Source organism: Macaca fascicularis, chromosome 20 (genome assembly GCF_037993035.2).
Source record: "Macaca fascicularis isolate 582-1 chromosome 20, T2T-MFA8v1.1".
Lineage (NCBI taxonomy): Eukaryota > Metazoa > Chordata > Mammalia > Primates > Cercopithecidae > Macaca > Macaca fascicularis.
In genome coordinates this window covers 42208157-42229480 of record NC_088394.1, presented here as the reverse complement: position 1 = coordinate 42229480, position 21324 = coordinate 42208157, and the positions used below count along the sequence as shown (strand labels likewise).

Here is a 21324-nt window from a genome sequence, read left to right as displayed (position 1 = left end):
GCACCCTCCCAACCAGCCCAGCCTCCAGCCCCCGCCTCCCATTGCCACCTTTTCTAAAGCTCAGGCTTCCTGCTCAGAAGACTGGAGGCCAGGAAGGTTATGAAATCTGAAGCTGTCAAATAATTGTAATTATATTGTTTTAATTTGCGAGTAACATATGTGTACTGTGTAAGTGTATACATATGTAAACACACAAATATAATTCAGAAAGTGATATATATGTAAGGTTAAATACAAATGTCCCTCAGGGAGGGCCAGGTCCCAGCACAGCGAGGAATCTCTGCCTGAAAACGCTGCAGCCAGAAACCTGCCACACTCCAGGAGAACTGCTTGAACCTGGGAGACCGAGGTTGCAGTGAACCGAGAATGTGGCCCTGCACTCCAGCCTGGCTGTAGAGCCAGACTCTGTCTCAAAACAAAACAAAAACAAAAACAACCCTCCCACTCTCACCTCATTTAGCCAATGGTCTGATTACGTCTCCTGTCACTCAGGGCCTGAAGCCCCAGCCAATCCGTGATGCCAGCGTGAAAACTGTCCAATCAGATTCGCAGCCAGAGAGGAAGAGGCGGCTTTTGCAAGCTGGAAGGGGTCTTTGTCTCCTGGCGACGAGGCTCCGACTCCAGTTCCTGTCTAAATTGTTCCGTCTTCTACCCTCTAGGGTCTGCTAGGTGACTCTACCACAGCCCCTCTTATCCCGTGACCTGCAGGTACTGGGAGATCCCTAGGGAGGACGTCGGAACATCTGGAAGCTGGAAAATGGTGAGTGCGCCGGGTTGGACGTCCTGAGGAGGGGGAAGAGGCGGTTTGAATCCGGCGGGAACTGGCTGCCGGGGGGTCTGGGCCTCCTGGTCAGCTCTAGAGTCTCCAGACCCCAGTGCCTGGTGGCACAGCTGGGCCCTCCTTTCCCTCCGGGGCACATTAGGGGTTTACCCAGCAGGCAAAACTCTGAGCCTCTTGCCCAGTCCATAAGCACGAATTACTCCCCTGCCCAGTACCCTTTCTGGGCAGTTCTGTGCTGCAACCCCGAGTTTCCTTCAGATAATGCGGGGCGATTGGAGGGAATAAGGGGAGGGAATCTCCACTTGGGGTCCGGAGTTTTTCCGTAGAAGTAGTAGTGGTCCGTGGGGCCCCCATTCCTTCCTTTCTCCTCTTAAAAATTAAGTTGAGGATTTTTAAGCATAATCAGGGCTTACTGCAGCCTCCCACCTCCCGGGTCTAGGTGATCCTTCCACCTCAGGCCCCAAGTAGCTGGGACCACAGGTGTGCGCCACCACGCCCGGCTAAGTTTTGTATTTTTTGTAGAGACGGAGTTTTGCTATGATGCCTAGGCAGGTTTGGAACTCCTGAGCTCAAGTGATCCTCTGCCTCGGGCCTCCTAAAGTGCTGGGATTACAAGCCTGAGTCTCTGCCCCTGTCTACATTGAGGCATCTTTAGAATGTTAAGTAGTGATATAATTTGGATGTGTTTCCCAGCCAAGATCTCAAATTGAAATGTAATCCTCAATGTTGGAGGTCGGACCTGCTGGGAGGTGATTGGATTATGGGGGCGGATTTATCATAAATAGTTCATCACCTCCCCTTTTGATATTGTCTCTTCAATAGTAAGTTTTCGGGAGATCTTGTCATTTAAAAGTGTATACCACCCCTCATCCCCTTTGCCCTCTTTGCAAGCTCCTGCTTTGCTTTCCACCATGATTTTAAGCTTCCTCTGGCCTCCCTGGAAGCAGATGCTGGTGTTTGCTTTCTGTACAGCCTGTGGAACCATGACCCAATTAAAGCTCCTTTCTTATGCATTACCCAGTCTGAGGTATTTTTTATAGCAATGCAGGAATGAATTAATACAAACCGTTTATTTGCTCAAACAGCAATTTATGAATGAGAGAGCACCCAGCTATGGTTTGTGGTTTGTGGGCTCAAAGGTGAGACTTGAAGAAAAGGCTTTTTTAAGAAGCGTGAGGAAGCAAACCAAAGTAAATATTTGATTGGGTACAGTTCTATATCGCATTTGCACAGATCAGGTAGAAAGGTCCCGGTTATGTAGTCAGAGCTTTATTGGCAGTTTGTGGTTGGTTAAGCCTACGTTTTGTTTTTCTCTAAGTTAGTCATTCACAAGAAATTCCTTTGACGTAGTTAGGTTTCCTCAGGTAGAATCCCAGGGCACCATGGCCATTTCAGTTGAATTGCCAGCTCCTTGATGCTCCACAAAGGGGCCGGTTTTCCTTGCATTTTTCAAATGTATGGCAAGCAGGGTCTCCAAATCCATGACTCTTTTCCTAACCTAACTGTTGTAGGGCCTGTAGAAAATTCTAAATTTACATTTTCTTTCCCACATTCCCAAGTGCCAGCTATCCCTCCCCACGTCATAAGATTATCATCTACTAGTTCTTTATTTAGTTTTAAAACAGCCACAGTATTTTAATTGTTCATTTTCATTTCACAGAGCAGTGGTTGGCTCTTATTTTTCTGTTTGTGAACATTTCACATGACAGAAAAGCCAATAATCATCACCTGACACTCTACTGTAGCAAATCTTTGCACCTCTCCCCTTACCTTGCCTAGGCACACACACCTTAACAGAATGTCTTTGGGTTGAGGTTGCGTTTTGGAATCTTTGCAGGGTAACGTGTCCTCAGCTACTCTATCTCGGCTCACCACAACCTGTGCCTCCCAGGTTCACGCGATTCTCCTGCCTCAGCCTCCCGAGTAGCTGGGATTACAGGTATGAGTCACAGTGCCTGGCTAATTTTGTATTTTTAGTAGAGACAGAGTTTCTCCATGTTGGTCAGACTGGTCTCGAACTCCTGACCTCAGGTGATCCGCCTGCCTCGGCCTCCCAAAGTGCTGGGATTACAGGTGTGAGCCACTGCGCCCAGCTGCTTTATAATTTTCTATCCTACAGAGGTTTCAAATATGCTTTTATAGAAATTTATATTCAGTAATTTTATCAAAACACTAAGTATCTCCCTAAATATATAAACTAATACTTGTCAATTAAACTCTGTATGCCCAAAATGCCTCAACTGTCATATAGTTCAGTGTATCTACTTCATACATTTATGAAACACACTATGTCATTGAGGAGCTTAAAAACATTGCTGAGCATATATTAAACTCTCAATTTTAACTTTATTTTAAAATGTCTGTCATTTTACAGTTTTATTTAGTATGAGGCTTACTGGGACTGTGTCATTCATGTATATATGTGTGTATATATGTATACACACATATACATATATGTACACACATGTATATACGTATGTGTAACATGGATTTTTCACAGATAACTGAATACGTATATATTTCTTGTACACAATGTATTGATTTTATATGTATACACATAGTGAAATGGTTAGTACAATCAAATTAATGAACAAACACATCTATCACTTTACATAGTTACATTTTGTGTAGTGGGAACAATTAAGATCTGCAAGCAGATTTTTAGCATACATAAGAGTCTTATTAACTATAGTCATAAAACTGTACATTAGGTCACCATAACTTATTTTATAAATAAAAATTCATACCATTTGAACAACATCTCATTTTCCCCACCTCTAGCCAGGCCCTAGCAGACATCTTTATACTCTCTGCTTCTAGGAGTCCAACCTTTTCACATTCTCCACAAAAGTGAGATCATACAGTATTTGTCTTTCTGTGTCTGGCATATTTCACTTAGCATAATGTTATCTGGGTCCATCCATGTTGTCAAAATGGCAAGGTTTTCTTATGTTTTTATGGCTGAATAATATTCTATTGAGTGTATGTACCATGTTTATTTTATCCAGTTGGTGTCTACAAACATTTTAGGTTTGTTTCATATCTTGGCAATTGTTTGATTCAAGGAAGGTGAAGGTCCAGATGTTTATTTGAGATACTAAATTTATTTTATATGCAGAAATGAGATAGCTGGATTGTATAGCAGTACTGTTAAATTTTTTAAAAGAACCTTAATAGTGGTTTTCATCATGACTCTTAAAAATTATGAATCACCAAGAGTGTACAGTGTTTTTAAAAAATGTACTTAATGCTTGTTATAACTTTTCTTTTTGATTTTAGAAATTCTAATGTGTGTGAAGTAATATCTCACCATGGTTTTAATTTGCAACTTCCAGATTGGTGATATTGAGCACCTTCCTTACACCTGTTGGCCAATTGTATGCTTTCATTGAAAATCATCAGTTTAGTCTTTGGCTTATTTTTCAGTCTTATTACCATTATTATTATAATTTCTGCCTTTGATTCGTATGAGTTTCTTAAATATTTTGGATACTAACAACTTGTCAGATATGGTTTTCTTATTGTTCTCTTTGTTGTGCAGAAGCTTTTTAGTTTGATGCAGTCTAACTTGTTTATATTTGCTTTTATTGTTGTACTTTTGCTGTTGTATCCAAAAATTAATTTTCCAGACCAATATTAAGATTTCTTCATATGTTTTCATTAAAATTTTTTTTTTTTTTTTTTTTTTGAGACGGAGTCTTGCTCTGTCGCCCAGGCTGGAGTGCAGTGGCGCGATCTCGGCTCACTGCAAGCTCCGCCTCCTGGGTTTACACCATTCTCCTGCCTCAGCCTCCTGAGTAGCTGGGACTACAGGCGCCCGCCACCGCGCCCGGCTAATTTTTTGTATTTTTAGTAGAGACGGGGTTTCACCGTGGTCTCGATCTCCTGACCTTGTGATCCGCCTGCCTCGGCCTCCCAAAGTGCTGGGATTACAGGCGTGAGCCACCGCGCCCGGCCTCATTAAAAATTTTTAAGGATTTCTGTCTTACATCATTAGAATCTTTATTTTATATTTAGTTAATTTTCAAAGATAGTGTCAGAAAAATGGTCTGATTTTATTTTTTTTACCTGTGGGTATTCAGTTTTCCCAGCAACAATTATGGAAGAGACTATATTTTCTGTATTGTGTATTCTCAGTGCCTCAGTGTCAAAGATAAGTTGATATTAGATGAATGGATTTGTTTTGGGGCTCTCCATTCTGCTCCACTGATTGTGGTATGCATTTGTATGCACAGATGATCCTGTTTATATTACAGTAGTCTTTAAATGTAGTTTGAAATCAGAAAGTAAAATGCCCCCTGCTTTGTTCTTATTCCTCAAAACTGCCTTGGCTATTCAAAGCAAGTCTCTGGGAGTTTTATATACATTTCAGGATTGCATTTTTTATTACTTTAAAAAATTTTACTGGAATTTTGATAGGGCATGTATTGAATCTATAGATTACTTTAAATAATTTGACACTTTTACAATATTTACTCTTTTAATCCATACACATGAAATATTGTTGCATTTATTTATGTCATCTTCAGTGTTTTTATTATCTTAATATTTCAATATAAAGATTTTTCACCTTGGTTAAATATATTGCTAAGAAATTTATTATTTTGATGCTATTTCAATGAGATTATTATTTTCCACAAATGATTTGTATGTTAATTTCATATTTCTCTAATTTACTGAGTGTGTTTATTAGCTGAAACAGTCTTTTGGTGTACTGTTCATGGTTTACTATATATAAGATAATGCCACCAAAAAACAGTAACATAATTACTACTTTCTTTTTAGATTGGATGCCTTTTTTTGTTCCTTTTTTCCTTTGAGACAGGGTTTCATTCTGTCACTCAGGCTAGAGTGCAGTGGTGTGATCATGCCTCATTATAGCCTTAAGCCTTAGGCTCAAGCAGTTCTCTCACCTCAGCCTCCCAAGTATCTGACACTACAGGTGTGCATTTTCCACACCTGGCTAATATTTTAAAGTTTTATAGAGATGGGATCTCACTAAATTGCCCAGGCAAGTCTCAAATTACTAAGCTTAATCCTCCTGCCTCAGTCTCCCAAACTACTGGGATTACAGACATGAGCCACTGCACCTGGCTGGATGTCTTTTCCAAAATTTTCTTGCCTAACTGTTCTGCCTAGGACTACCAGTACTATGTTAAAACAGAAGCTTTTAAAATGTCATTAAAAAATGGCACAACGTACCCTTTTATTGGAAACCGCATTCTTCTAAATACAAAAATTTACCAAGCTTGGTGGTGTGCGCCTGTAATCCCAGCTACTCGGGAGGCTGAGGCAGGAGAATCGCTTGAACCTGGGAGGAGGAGGTTGCAGTGAGCCGATATTGTGCCAGTCCAGCCTGGGCGATACAGCGAGACTCCATCTCAAAAAAAAAAAAAAAAAGAAAGAAAATGAGACTGATAACTTTCATCAGACCACAAAGCATCTGATTGATTACAAGAAAATCTAAACATCTATTTCACTTTAAAAGTATTTTTGTCTTAGTAAGAACTAAGCTTAGAAATTTAAATCCTATGTGACAAATAACTATATGGTTGAATAGTTGATTTTATTTACTCAACCTCATAGATTTATTAAAAACACTAATTAAAAACACTAATACCATAGATTACTTAGAACCCTGTAATTTTATCTTCTTTACAATGAAGATTACTAGGACTGTGTCTTACAGTTTTTCTTCTTACTTTTTCTTTTCTTTTTTTTTTTTGAGACAGAGCCTCGCTCTGTCACCCAGGCTGGAGTGCAGTGGCCCTATCTCAGCTCACTGCAAGCTCCGCCTCCCGGGTCCACGCCATTCTCCTACCTCAGCCTCCGGAGTAGCTGGGACTACAGGCGCCGGCCACCACACCCAGCTAGTTTTTTGTATTTTTTTTTTAGTAGAGATGGGGTTTCACCATGTTAGCCAGGATGGTCTCGATCTCCTGACCTCATGATCTGCCCGTCTCGGCCTCCCAAAGTGCTGGGGTTACAGGCTTGAGCCACCGTGCCCAGCCTCTTTTTACTTTCTGATTTGCTGTATGCTAACTTCGCTTGTAATTTCACAAATTCTGAGGTAATGTACTTGAATGTACATGTTATATAAAAAGTGAATTAAATAATTAATAGGCACCCCACATTCATTAAAATTTTTATATGTTTAAATTTACTGAATATAAAAAGTTATTAGCAATTTCATTCACTTTTCTCAAACTGTACAATCTAAATGATATGCATTTGTTTCTAATCGTTCATTTTGTGTATTAGTGTTTCATACCATATTGTACGTTATTTATGTTCATATTATTTAGAAATGTAATAGTTTGCTTCCAAGGTTGCGTTATAATCTTTGCATTTTGTGTAAAAATAGCATGAAAATAATAATGACATAATAAAGAAGATTCTTCAGTACTATGTAAGTTCTTCAAATTTTCCCATCAAAGTATTTATGAATTATAAGAATGCATTTTCTTTGAAATGTTACTGCCTTTATTGTATACTAATGATTCAGGCTTCATGGCCTTCAATAGCAAAGACATGGAATCAACCAAGGTGCCCATTAGTGGTGGACTGGAAAAAGAAAATGTGGTACCTATACATCATGAAATACTGCATAGCTATACAAACAGGACAAAATTATGTTCTTTGTAGCAACGTTGATGCAGCTGGAGGCCATTATCCTAAGTAAATTAATGCAGAAACTGAAAACCAAATAAGCATGCAAGTAAGCATGTTGTTACTTAGAAGTGAGAACTAAATACTGGGTATACATAAATATAAAGATGAAAACAATAGACACTGGGGACCAGTAGAGGAGGAAGGGAGAGAAGGAGACAGAGGCTTAAAAGCTACCTGTTGGGTACGGTGCTCACTCCCCGAGTAGTAGTAGTATCCAAAACTTAGCAGTACATGATATACCCATGTAACAAACCTACACATGAACCTAAAGTGAAAGTTGAAATTAAAAAAAAACAAAATATGTGCTCTTTATGAATGTGCAGTCATAGTTGAAAATTATAGCTATCTAGAATTATTGTTAGTGGTATATTACGTTTATTCAATTTTTTTGTTAATTTTGTTTTGTTAAATTTTCTTCTGGGCCGGGCGTGGTGGCTCAGGCCTGTAATCCCAGGACTTTGGGAGGCCGAGGCGGGTAGTTCATCTGAGGTCAGGAGTTCAAGACCAGCCTGGCCAACGTGGTGAAACCCCGTCTCTACTAAAAATACAAAAATTAGCCAGGTGTGATGGTGCGCACTTGTAATCCCAGCTACTCAGGGTGCTGAGGCAAGAGAATTGCTTGAACCCAGGAGGTGGAGGTGTAGTGAGCTGAGATTGCACAACTGTACTCCAGCTTGGGTGACCAGAGACTACCTCTGGAAAAAAAAAATTTCTGCCATTTTACATTTCTGTGTTTCATATTTTAGAGCAGGCTATGTCACATTAATTTTGTTTTTGTTTTTATTTATTTATAAAAAATTGTTTTAAATAAAATTTTATATGCCAGCATTCAACTCTGTACACGTTAAAACAATGTTTGGACAGAAGTCAGGTATGAATCAGCCATATATCTATTGCCAATATAATTATTTTTATGTTTCTTGGCCTATATAAATATTGCCCCTATTTTATGACTTGTATATTTGCTTTTTTTGGTTGATGGTAAATGGTTGTTTTATTTTTAATTGTAAAGAATACATACTTAAATTTATAATCTTTAATATTTTCAATTATATAGTTTAGTTGTGTTAAGTATATTGTTAGCAACATCTCTAGAACATTTTTATTTTTGCAAAAAGATATGCAATACACATGCATCTACTACTTATTTTCCCCATTGACTGGCCAATTAAAAACATCATTCTGTTTTCTCTTTTTAAGGGTGTAAGTACTTTAGATATTCCATGGAAGTATATTCATACAGTATTTTTGTGTGTGTGGCTGGCTTACTAAATTTACCATAATGTCTTCAAAATTTGTCTTTATGGTAGACGTTAGAAAATGTACTGCTTTTTAAATAAATACTGAGTAATGTTTCATTTTCTTTGTATTTTAAATTATATTTATCCATTTATTCGGTATAAGAAGTTCAAATTGCTTTCATATATTGGCTCTTGTGGATAATGCTTCTATAAACTGTGTGCAAATAACTCACTTGACGATGCATGAAGAGGTTATATCTGTGCTGCATTCTGCTTCATTGCTTTGGTGTTCTGCCTTTATACAAGTACTAAAGTGCCTTGTTTATTATAGCTTTATTTTGTGTTTGCAAATTATTAAATGTAATGCCTCCAATATTTTTCTTCTTTTTTAAGATTGTCAGGCTTTTTCATGGTCCCTTAAAATTTCATATAAGTTTGTAGGGTATTTCTCCTATTTTCAGAAAAGTAAAATTGGGAATTAAGGATTGTGTCGAATGTGTGGGTCACTTTGGGCAGTATGGACATCTTCACAATATTATGTCTTCCAACCCTTGAACAAGAGCATGCTCGAGAATATGATTTTTAATTTTCCTAATTTGTAAATGTTTCAGTTTTCCTTCTGTTACTGATTTCTAGTTTCATTCCATTTGGGCTGTAAATAATAGTCTGAAACTTTAATTTTAAAACATTTGTTAAGACTTGTGGTGTCACAGGTGGTCTATCTAGAAAAATGTTTCATGAGCTATTAAAAAGAACATGTGCTCTGTTCTCTGTCTACATTTGCTGGGTGTAATTGTTTTAGAGTGCATTGAAGTTTCTTGTTCTCTTATTAATATTTTGTCTTGCTTTATTATTCATTACTTAAAGTGAGATATTGAAGTATCCTACCATTATTACATCGCTTTCTATTTTTGCTCCAATTCTGTCAGTGTTTACTTTATGTGTTTGGGAAAACTAATGTCAGGTTTATTTATATATTTATATGTTCTCAGTTACTGAACCCTCCTATAATTGAATGTCCTACTTAGTCTACTATGAATTTTAATTTAAAGTAAATTATATGAAATATGACAGTTTTGATTTCATATAATTGTTGCCCCTCCTCTCATGTGGATAACACTTGTATGGAATGTTTTTATTCTGTCCTGCCATTTTCAGTCTATTTTTTAAGTTGGACCTGAAGTGAGTTTATTGGAGACATGGCACAGTTAGATCTTGTTTTTTTTTAAAAAAAATTTTTTTAATCCTTTTATTCAGTGTATGTATTTCGATTAGGAAGTTTAGTACATTAATATTTACATAATTTTCTGGAAAAAAAAGAACTTACTGTTACCATTCTATTGTATTATTTGGCTGTTTTAGCTATTTTGTCTCTATCTTTGTATACTATCTAGTTGATATTTTAGTGACATGCTTTTACTCCAACTTAACATTTTGTTTGTCTTTATAGGTATTTTCTATGTGGTTAGCATGAGGTTTACAGAAAATCTCTTAAAGTTACTACATCTGCTCTCATCTTTGTTACCAGTGTCACTAATACGGTATTGCATATACATTAACAAATTTTTAAAATTATTTTTGTGGTTTTATCTTTCTAATTTCATTTCTTTTTTTCTCTTTGTTTCACAAATCAAGGCAAGGACAAGCTGAAACATAACCTTTAAATTTTAGAGCATAATTCAAAGTGTTCTTGAACCATGATAATAATACTACACATTTTTATAGTTGTATATGTGCATATCTTTTCCAGAGAGTTATGCATTTTTACATAATTTGGTCTTTGGTCTTTTTTTTAAGTATACTTTATTTTCAATGGGAGGGACTTCCTTATGTATGTCCTGTAGAAAAGTTCTACTGTTGACACACTTTCCTACATTTTGGTTATCTTGGAAAGTCTGGTTTTTTCTTCATTTTAAAGAATACTTTTGCTGGATATAGCGTTCATGCTTAGACAAGTTTTATTTTTTAGCATTTTAACTGCATCATCCAACTTTGTTCTTACTTGAAAGATTTCTGTTTATAAATCTGCTGGTAGTTTTGCAGGAGCATGCATATAAATTTACATCTTTTTTATTCTCTTCCTGCATTCCAGATTCTCTTCTTGTCTGTGACTTTCAAAACTTTGTCATATTGTGTCTTTTTAGGGATCAGGTTGTATTAATCTCAGTTGAAATTTACGTAGCTTCTTGATTTTGTTATATATTTTTTAAAATGTTGAAGTATCAGTTTAGTATCAGTCTTATTTTATTCTTCTGTTCCATAATTTTCACTTCTTTTTGTGCTTTTTATCTTGTTGTTAGTTTCATTTTTGTTATTTCATATTGTTTTCTATGTTCCCATTTCACTCAAAGAGCATCATTGAGGTGATAATTTACATTCTTGAAGGTGATTTCTTTTTTTTTCTTTCAGAAAATCTAGCTGAATTCACATTATTTCAGGTAATTTAACATCTCCATTTTTCTCTGATTGATTTCTGGATATTCATTTTTTTTCTTTGATTCTGCCATCTTGTCCTTATGTTTTGTGTATATTTTTATGTTTGGTTGTGATTTGTACAAAAAAAGCCACATGTGAAAATATTTATGAAGTGGCTTTGACGTGGGGTAATATGGCACCAGGTTTTTAGGCTAGAAATTCTTGGAGTCTCTCAAACCTGTTTTAAGGATGTGTCTTCTCTGTGCTTGCGTGTTTGTTTTTTAGTTAAAGAAGATTCCCGTGTTCCTTATCGAGACCCTATAATCACTTTCTATTCCAGTTGTCTGTCTATGGTACTGAAGTGTTTCTTTTCTTGTAACAGGCATTTACCTCAGCGGACCCAACCTGTTATTCAAAATATACCACTATTTCTTTTAGCTCTGTCATGGAACATAGAAATTAGTCTTTGGCAAGGCCTCAAAAAGCCAGGAGCATGGACATATGTGGCACTATTTTTTTTATTTTTGGAAGGAGAAGCCAGGAGTTGGGACTTTATATTTAAAGGCACTGTGTTGTATTGGTGACAAAGAATGGCTGTGGTGGGTAAATATACTTTTCTTCCACTTCTTTGTAGTTCATGGCATTTTGGTGACTTGTGGTGCTGCAAACGCTTAACTGCTTTTTATATGTCTCAAAAAAGCATTTTATTTGGTATATTTCTGTTAAGTTTATATGTCTATAAAGAAATCAGAGGCTGTGGTATTATATTGTGTCACCGTTTTTAATATAGATATACTTTAAGTTCTAGGGTACATGTGCACAACATGCAGATTTGTTACATCCATCCTCTTTGTTCCCGATGTGCCGTGTTGGTTTGCTGTACCCATCAACTCATCATTTGCAATAACTATACTGGGATAGCTAAAGCTATCCCTTGCCCAGCCTCCCACCCACCAACAGGCCCCAGTGTATGATGTTCCCCGCCCTGAGTCCACGTGTTCTTATTGTTCAGCTCCCACCTATGAGTGAGAACATGCGGTGTTAGGTTTTCTGTCCTTGTGATAGTTTTCTTAGAATGATGGTTTCTAGCTTCATCCATGTCCCTGCAAAGGACATGAACTCATCCTTTTTTATGGCTGCATAGTATTCCATGGTGTATATGTGCCACATTTTCTTAATCCAGTCTATCATTGATGGACATTTGTGTTGGTTCCAAGTCTTTGCTATTGTGAATAGTACCACAATAAACATACGTGTGCATGTGTCTTTATAGTAGCATGATGTATAATCCTTTGGGTGTATACCCAGTAATGGGATTGCTGGGTCAAACCATATTTCTAGTTCTAGATCCTTGAAGAATCCCCACACTGTCTTCCACAGTGGTTGAACTAATTTACACTCCCACCAACAGCATAAAGGTGTTCCTATTTCTCCACATTCTCTCCAGCATCTGTTGTTTCCTGACTTTTTAATGATCACCACATTCTAAGTGGTGTGAAATGGTATCTCATTGTGGATTTGATTTGCATTTCTCTGATGACCGGTGATGATGAGCATATTTTCATATGTCTGTTGGCTGCATAAATGTCTTCTTTTGAGAAGTGTCTGTTCATATCCTTTGCCCACTTTTTGATGGGGTTGTTTTTTTTTCTTGTAAATTTGTTTAAGTTCTTTGTAGATTCTGGATATTAGTTCTTTGTCAGATGGGTAGATTGCAAAGATTTTCTCCCATTCTTTAGGTTGCCTGTTCATGCTGATGATAGTTTCATTTGCCATGCAGAAGCTCTTTAGTTTAATTAGATACCATTTGTCTATTTTGGCTTTTGTTGCCATTGCTTTTGGCATTTTAGTCATGAAGTCTTTGACCATGCCTATGTCCTGAATGGTATTGCCTAAGTTTTCTTTTAGGGATTTTACGGTGGTCTTACATTTAAGTCTTTAACCCATCTTGAGTTAATTTTTGTATCTGGTGTAAGGAAGGGATCCAGTTTCAGCTTTCTACATATGGCTAGCCTGTTTTCCCAGCACCATTTTTTAAATAGGGAATGCTTTCCCCATTGCTTGTTTTTTGTCAGGTTTGTCAAAGATCAGATGGTTGTAGATGTGTGGTGTTATTTCTGAGGCCTCTGTTCTGTTTCATTGGTCCATATATATGTGTTTTGTTGCCAGGCCCATGCTGTTTTGGTTACTGTACCCTTGTAGTATAATTTGAAGTCAGGTAGTTGTGATGCCTCCAGTTTTGTTCTTTTTGCTTAGGATTGTCTTGGCTATGTGGGCTCCTTTTTGGTTCCATAGGAACTTTAAAATAGTTTTTTCCAATTCTGTGAAGAAAGTCAATGGTAGTTTGATGGGGATAGCATTGAATCCATAAATTACCTTGGGCAATAGGACCATTTTCATGATATTGATTCTTCTTATCCATGAGCATGGAATGTTCTTCCATTTATTTGTGTTCTCTTTTATTTCATTGAGCAGTGGTTTGTAGTTCTCCTTGAAGAGGTCCTTCACATCCCTTGCAAGTTGGGTTCCAAGGTATTTCATTCTTCTTGTATTAATTGTGAATGGGAGTTCACTCATGATTTGGCTCTCTGTTTGTTTTTTATTTGTGTATAAGAATGCTGGTGATTTTTGCATGTTGATTTTGTATCCTGAGACTTTGCTGAAGTTGGTTATCAGCTTAAGGAGATTTTTGGCAGAGACAATGGTGTTTTCTAAATATACACTCATGTCATCTGCAAACAGAGATAACTTGACTTCCTCTTTTCCTAATTGAATACCCTTTATTTATTTCTCTTGCATGATTGTCCTAGCCAGAACTTCCAACACTATGTTGAATAGGAGTGGTGACAGAAGGCATCCTTCCCTTGTGCCAGTTTTCAAAGGGAATGCTTTCAGTTTTTGCCCATTTGGTATGATATTGGCTGTGGGTTTGTCATAAATATCTCTTATTATTTTGAGATACGTTTCATCAATACCTAGTTTATTGAGAGTTTTTAGCATGAAGGGGTGTTGAATTTTGTCGAAGGCCTTTTCTGCATCTGTTGAGATAATCATGTGGTTTTTGTCATTAGTTCTGTTAATGTGATGGATTACGTTTATTGATTTGTGTATGTTAAACCAGCCTTGCATTCCAGGGATGAAGCCGACTTGATAGTGGTGGATAAACTTTTTGATATGCTGCTGGATTTGGTTTGCCAGTATTTTATTGAGGATTTTTGCATAGCTGTTCTTCAGGGATATTGGCCTAAAATTCTGTTTTTTTGTTGTGTCTTTACCAGGGTTTGGTATCACAATGGTACTAGCCTCATAAAATGAGATAGGGAGGATTCCCTCTTTTTCTGTTGACTGGAAATAGTTTCAGAAGGAATGGTACCAGCTCCTCTTTGTACCTCTGGTAGAATTAGGCTGTGAATCCATCTGACCCTGGACTTTTTTGGGTTGGTAGGCTGTTAATTATTGCCTCAATTTCAGAACCTGTTATTGGTCTATTCAGACATTCAACTTCTTCCTGGTTTAGTCTTGGCAGGGTGTATGTGTCTAGAAATTTATCAGTTTCTTCTAGATTTTCTAATTTATTTGCATAGAAGTTTTTATAGTATTTTCTGATGGTAGTTTGTATTTCTGTGGGATCAGCGGTGATATCCCCTTTATCATTTTTTATTGTGTCTATTTGATTCTTCTCTATTTTCTTCTTTATTAGTCTTGCTAGCAGTGTATCTATTTTGTTGATCTTTTCAAAAAACCAGCTCCTGGATTCATTGATTTTTTTTTTTGAAGGGTTTTTTGTGTCTCTGTCTCCTTCAGTTCTGCTCTGATCTTAGTTATTTCTTGCCTTCTGCTAGCTTTTGAGTGTGTTTGCTCTTGCTTCTCGAGTTCTTTTAATTGTGATGTTAGAATGTCAGTTTTAGATCTTTCCTGCTTTCACCTGTGGGCATTCAGTGCTATAAATTTCTCTCTACACACTGCTTAAATATGGCCCTGAGATTCTCATACGTTGTGTCTTTGTTCTCATTGGTTTGAAAGAACATCTTTGTTTCTTCCTCCTTTTCGTTATGTACCCAGTAGTCATTCAGGAGCAGGTTGTTCTGTTTCCATGTAGTTGTGCAGTTTTGAGTGAGTTTATTAATCTTGAATTCTAATTTGATTGCGCTGTGGTCTGAGAGACAGTTTGTTGTGATTTCTCTTCTTTTATGTTTGCTGAGGATTGTTTTAATACCAATTATGTGGTCAGTTTTAGAATAAATGCGATGTGGTGATGAGAAGAATGTATATATACTGTTGATTTGGGGTGTAGAGTTCTGTAGATGTCTATTAGTTCTGCTTGGTCCAGAGCTAAGTTCAAGTCCTGGATATCCTTGTGAACTTTCTGTCTTGTTGATCTGTCTAATATCAACAGTGGGGTGTTAAAATCTCCTTTATTTATTGTGTGGGAGTCTAAGTCTCTTTGTAGGTCTCTAAGGGCTTGCTTTATGAAGGAATACAGGGTGCTCCTGTATTGGGTGCATATATATTTAGGATAGTCTTCTTGTTGACTTGATCCCTTTACCATTATGTAGTGGCTTTCTTTGTGTCTTTTGATATTTGTTGGTTTAAAAGTCTGTTTTATCAGAGAGTAGGATTGCAACCCCTGCTTTTTTTGCTTTCCGTTTGCTTGGTAGATCTTCCTCCATCCCTTTATTTTGAGCCTTTGTGTGTCTTTGCATGTGAGATGGGTCTCCTGAATACAGCACACCGATGGGTCTTGATGCTTTTTCCAATTTGCCAGTCTGTGTCTTTTAATTGGGGCACTTAGCCCAGTTACATTTAAGGTTAATATTGTTATGTTTGAATTTGATCCTGTAATTATGATGTTAGCTGGTCATTTTGCCTGTTAATTGGTGCAGTTTCTTCATAGTGTTGATGGTCTTTACCGTTTGGCATATTTTTGCAGCGGCCGGTACCAATTGTTCCTTTCCATGCTTAGTGCTTCTTTCAGGAGCTCTTGTAAGGCAGGCCTTATGGTGACAAAAATCTCTCAGCATTTGCTTCTGTGTAGAGAATTGTATTTCTCCTTCACTTATGAAGCTTAGTTTGACTGGATATGAGATTCTGGTTTGAAAATGCTTTTCTTTACGAATGCTGAATATTGGCCCCCACTCTTTTCTGGCTTGTAGGGCTTTTGCTGTGAGATCTCCTTTTAGTCTGATGGGCTTCCCTTTGTGGGTAACCTGACCTTTCCCGCTGGCTGCCTGTAACATTTTTTTCGTTTCAAACTTGGTGAATCTGACAATTATGTGTCTTGAGGTTGCTCTTCTTGAGGTGTATCTTTGTGGTGGTCTCTGTATTTCCTGAATTTGAATGTTGGCCTGCCTTGCTAAGTTAGGGAAGTTCTCCTGGATAATATCCTGAAGAGTGTTTTCTAACTTGGTCCCATTCTCCCTGTCACTTTTTGGTACCCCAGTGAAACATAGATTTTGTCTTTTCACATAGTGCCATGTGTATTGGAGACTTTGTTTTTTTCTTTTCACCCTTTTTTCTCTAATCTTGTCTTTTCACTTTATTTCATTAATTTGATCTGCTGTCACTGATATGCTTTCTTTCACTTAATCAAATCAGCTATTGAAGTTTGTGCGTGTGTCACAAAATTCTCATTCCGTGGCTTTCAGCTCCATCAGGTTATTTAAGGTCTTCTCTACACTGTATATTCTAGTTAGCCACTCGTCTAACCTTTTTTTCAAGGTTTTTAGCTTCCTTATGGTGGGTTACAACATGATCCTTTAGCTTGGAGAAGTTTGTTATTACCAACCTTCTGAAGGCTACTTCTGTCAACTTGTCAAACTCATTCTCTGTCCATTTTTGTTCCCTTGCTGACAAGGAGCTGCAATTCTTTGGGGAAGAAGAGGCACTCTGTTTTTTGGAATTTTCAGCTTTTGTGCTCTGCTTTCTCCCCATCTTTATGGTTTTATCTATGGTCTTTGATGTTGGTGACCTAGAGATGGGGTTTTGGTGTCGGTGTTCTTTTGTTGCTGTTGATGCTATTGCTTTGTGTTTGTTAGTTTTCCTTCTAACAGTCAGACCCTTCAACTGCAGGTCTGTTGGAGTTTGCTGGAGGTCCACTCCAGACCGTGTTTGACTGGGTATCACCAGCAGAGGCTGCAGAACAGCATATATTGCTGCCTGATCCTTCCTCTGGAAGCTTCATCCCAGAGGGGCACCCACCTGTTTGAGGTGTCTGTCGGCCCCGACTGGGAGGTGTTTCCCAGTCAGGCTACACGGGGTCAGGGATCCGCTTGAGAAGGCAGTCTGTCCATTGTTGGAGTTTGAACACCGTGCTAAGAGAACCACTGCTGTCTTCAGAACTGTTAGACAGGGACGTTTAAATCTACAGAAACTGTCTACTGCCTTTGTTCTACTATGTTCTTCCCCCAGAGGTGAAATCTAGAGAGGCAGTAGGTCTTGCTGTGTGGCGGTGGCCTCTGCCCAGTTCGTGCTTCCCGGCCTCTTTGTTTACACTGTGAGTTACTCAGGCCTCAGCAATGGTGGACACCCCTGCCCCAATCAAGCTGCAGCATCGCAGGTCAATCTTAGATTGCTGTGCTAGCAGTGAGGAAGGCTCTGTGGGCATGGGATCCGCCAAGCCAGGCCCTGGGGTTATCTCCTGGTCTACTGGGTGCTAAGACTGTGGCAAAAGCACAGTATTTGGTCAGGAGTGTACCGCTTCTCCATGTACACTCTGTCATAGCTTTCTTTGACTAGGAAAGTGAAATCCCCCGACCCCTTGTGCCTCCTAGGTGAGACGAGGCCATGCCCTGCTTCAGCTCACCTGCCGTGGGCTGCACCAACTGTCCAACCAGTGCTAATGAGAGGAAGCAGATACCTCAGTAGGAAATGCAGAAATCACCCGTCTTATGCATCGATCTCACTGGAACCTGCAGACTGGAGCTGTTCCTATTTGGCCATTTTGGAAGTGACCCAGTGTCACCGTTTTAATGTGTTTTGTATAATTTCATATTTGTAAAGTATATTCACCTTAGTCTAATAAGTGATATGATTTGTTATAATTTTTTCAGCTGGTTCTTTTTTTTTTCACTGCAGAGATATTGCCAAAGCAGGACATAGAAGATTCACATAAAAAGGTAATAGTGAGAAAATATGAAGGCTGTGACCTTGATAATTTATACTTAAAGAAAGACTGGCAAGGTGTGATTAATTGCAAGGGGCAGAAGAGTAGTTATAATTGCCTTCATCGATGTTTACCAACAACCCATTGCAAAACATGCCAAGGCAATAAATGTGACAAAGCTTTTGAGTGGTGCTCAATTCTCAATGAAGATAAGAAAATTAATAGCAGAAAGAAACCCTAGAAATGAGAAAAATGTGGCAAAGACTACGTGGTTCTCAGGCCTCATTTTAAATAAGAGAACTCATACTAGAGGGAACCCCTACAAATGTGAAAAATATTGCAGAGCCTTTAAATGCTTCTCAGACCTTACTAAACATTAGAGAATCCATACTGGAGAGAAACTTTAAAAAGTGTGAAAGATGTGGCCAAGCCTGTGTTTGGTTTTCAGAACTTATTAGACATAAGAGAATTCATACTGGAGAGAAACCCTACAAATGCGAAGAATGTGCCAGAGGCTTTAGACGCTTCTCAGACCTTACCAGACATAGGAGAATTCATACTGGAGAGAAACCCTACAAATGTGAAGAATGTGGCAAAGTCTTTAGAAGCTTCTCAGACCTTAGCGGACATAAGAGAATTCATACTGGAAAGAAACCCTACAAATGTGAAGAGTGTGGCAGAGGCTTTAGAAGCTTCTCAGACCTTACCAGACATAAGAGAATTCATACTGGAGAGAAACCCTACAAATATGAAGAATGCAGCAGAGGCTTTAGAAGATTCTCAGACTTTACCAGACATAAGAGAATTCATACTGGGGAGTGACCTTACAAATGTGAAGATTGTGGCAAAGGCTTCAGTCGCTCCTCAACCCTGCCTCAGCCTCCCTAGTAGCTGGGACTAGAGGCACTCGCAACCAGGCCCAGTTAATTTTTGTATTTTTGGTAGAGATTGAGTTTCACCATTTTGGCCAGAATGGTTTTGATCTTTTGACCTCGTGATCCACCCGCCTTGGCCTCCCAAACTGCTGGGATTATAGTCACAAGCCACCGCACCCGGCCGAGTCTATGTCTCTTGAAAGCCTCTAAGAACTTGCGTTATAAATCCGGGTGCCTTTGTGTTGGGTGTGTATATATGTAGCATAGTTAGCCCTTTACCGTTCTGTAATCCCCTTTTTATATTTTCATAATCTTTGTTGATTTAAAGTCTGGTTTGTCTGAAACAAACTTTGCAACCCTTGCTTTTTCCTGTCTTTTTATATGCTTGGTAGGTTTTTCTGCATTCCTGTGTTTTCAGCCTGTGTGACATAAGTCTGGAAGGCAATACACCAGTGGGTCTTGATCCTTTATGTAGCTTGCCACTTTGTTTTCTTTGGGGCATTTAGCCCATTTACATTTAAGCTTAGTTTTGATAAGTGTAGATTTGAATCTATCATTATGATCATAGCCAGTTATTTTGCAGACTTCTTTATCGTATAAAACTAGTGATTTTGTTTTGCGGTTGCTTTATAGTGTCAGTGGTTTGTGTATTTCAATGTGTTTTTGTAGTGGCTGGTAATGGTCTTTCTTTTTTCCTATTTAGTGCTTTCGTTAGCAGTTCTTATAAGGCCAACCTGGTGGTAACAGGTTTCCTCAGCATCTGCTTATCTTAAAAGGATCTTCTTATCTCTTTTCTACTTTTGAAGCTTAATTTGGTCGGATATGAAATTTTGGCTAGAATTTTTTTAAAGAATGTTGAATATTGGCATCTAATCTCTTGGCAAATAGGATTTCTGCTGAAAGATTCATTGTTAGTCTGATGAGCCTCCCATTTGAAGCTATGTGCGGGGTCCCTGGATCTGTGCTGTTTTACCCTGCTTCATTGTCAGCAAACAGGGTTGTCTGATTTTCGAAGAGGCTACTCACATCTACCATGTACCAGAAAGCAATGGTGAATATTTGTGGATTAAAATCTCAGGGCTTGGTTTTAAAAAGTGCAGTGTTATGGTCATTTTGGATCTGCTGGGTCTGGTGTTATCTTGCAGGGATCAAAAGAGATGTGAATACATCTCTACCTGCAGCCCAAGAGATGATGGACACTGCATATCTCTTAGAGCAGGCAGCCATTAGCTAATCACACTTCTTGATTATGACCAGAAATGAAAGTGAGACTCAGAAAGAGAAGATAAAGTGCTTCAGAACAACACTGAACTCTGATTCTCATGGAGAGCAGCTGTCATTTTTCTGTGCACTGGAACATGAATTAAAATGAAGAATTTTACAAAGCAAAAGTTAATTCAAACCACATTTTTATTAGACTCCCTAAAGTTCAATTTTATAAGTAATTCAACATTAACTACCTTTTTCTGTATGTTTTTCAGTTTTTAAAAGTTCAATTTTATAAGTAATTCAACATTAACTACCTTTTTCTGTATGTTTTTCAAAGTTTTTTTTATCTTTTCAAAAATTAAAATTCCTATCTTATTTGAGAATAATTTATTTTTGAATATTTTTATTTGATTTATTTATTTTTTGAGACAGAGTTTTGCTTTCTTGCCGAGGCTGGAGTGCAGTGACGTGATGCTGGCTCACTGCAACCTCCGCCTTCCAGTTTCAAGCAATTCTCCTGCCTCAGCCTCCCAAGTAGTTGGAATTACAGGCACCCATGACCTCGCCTGGCTAATTTTTGTATTTTAGTAGAGATAGGGTTTCATGATGTTGGCCAGGCTGGTCTCGAACTGCTAACCTTGTGATCCGCCTGCCTCAGCCTCCCAAAGTGCTGGGATTAGAAGTGTAAGCCACTGGGCCTGACCTATTTTTAATTCTTATGGATACATAACAATTGTACATATATTCAGGGTACATGTAATATTTTGATAAGAGCATACAATCTGTTATAAAGTTAGTAATTGGGATATTCATCAGCTCAAATATTTTTTTGAAATTTTCTCTTTTAGCCATTTTGTAACATATAATGAATTATTGTTAACTGTTGACTCTATTGTGTTACCAAACCCTAGATCTTATTTCTTTTAACTGGTTTTTGCTTGTTTGTTTGTTTGTTTCTGTTCTCTTCTTTTGAGACAGTTTTACTCTCTCACCTAGGCTGGAGTGTAATAGTATGATCTTGACTCATTG

General features: G+C 38.0%; 1 long non-coding RNA gene across 1 annotated transcript; it reads left to right on the top strand.

Moving 5' to 3' along the window:
• The first annotated feature begins 588 nt into the window (after window positions 1–588).
• Window positions 589–20445, top strand: LOC123570510 (uncharacterized). Its single transcript, XR_006694718.3, has 2 exons — window positions 589–760; window positions 18184–20445. It is a non-coding gene; the product is annotated as an uncharacterized lncRNA (long non-coding RNA).
• The last annotated feature ends 879 nt before the right edge of the window (window positions 20446–21324 follow it).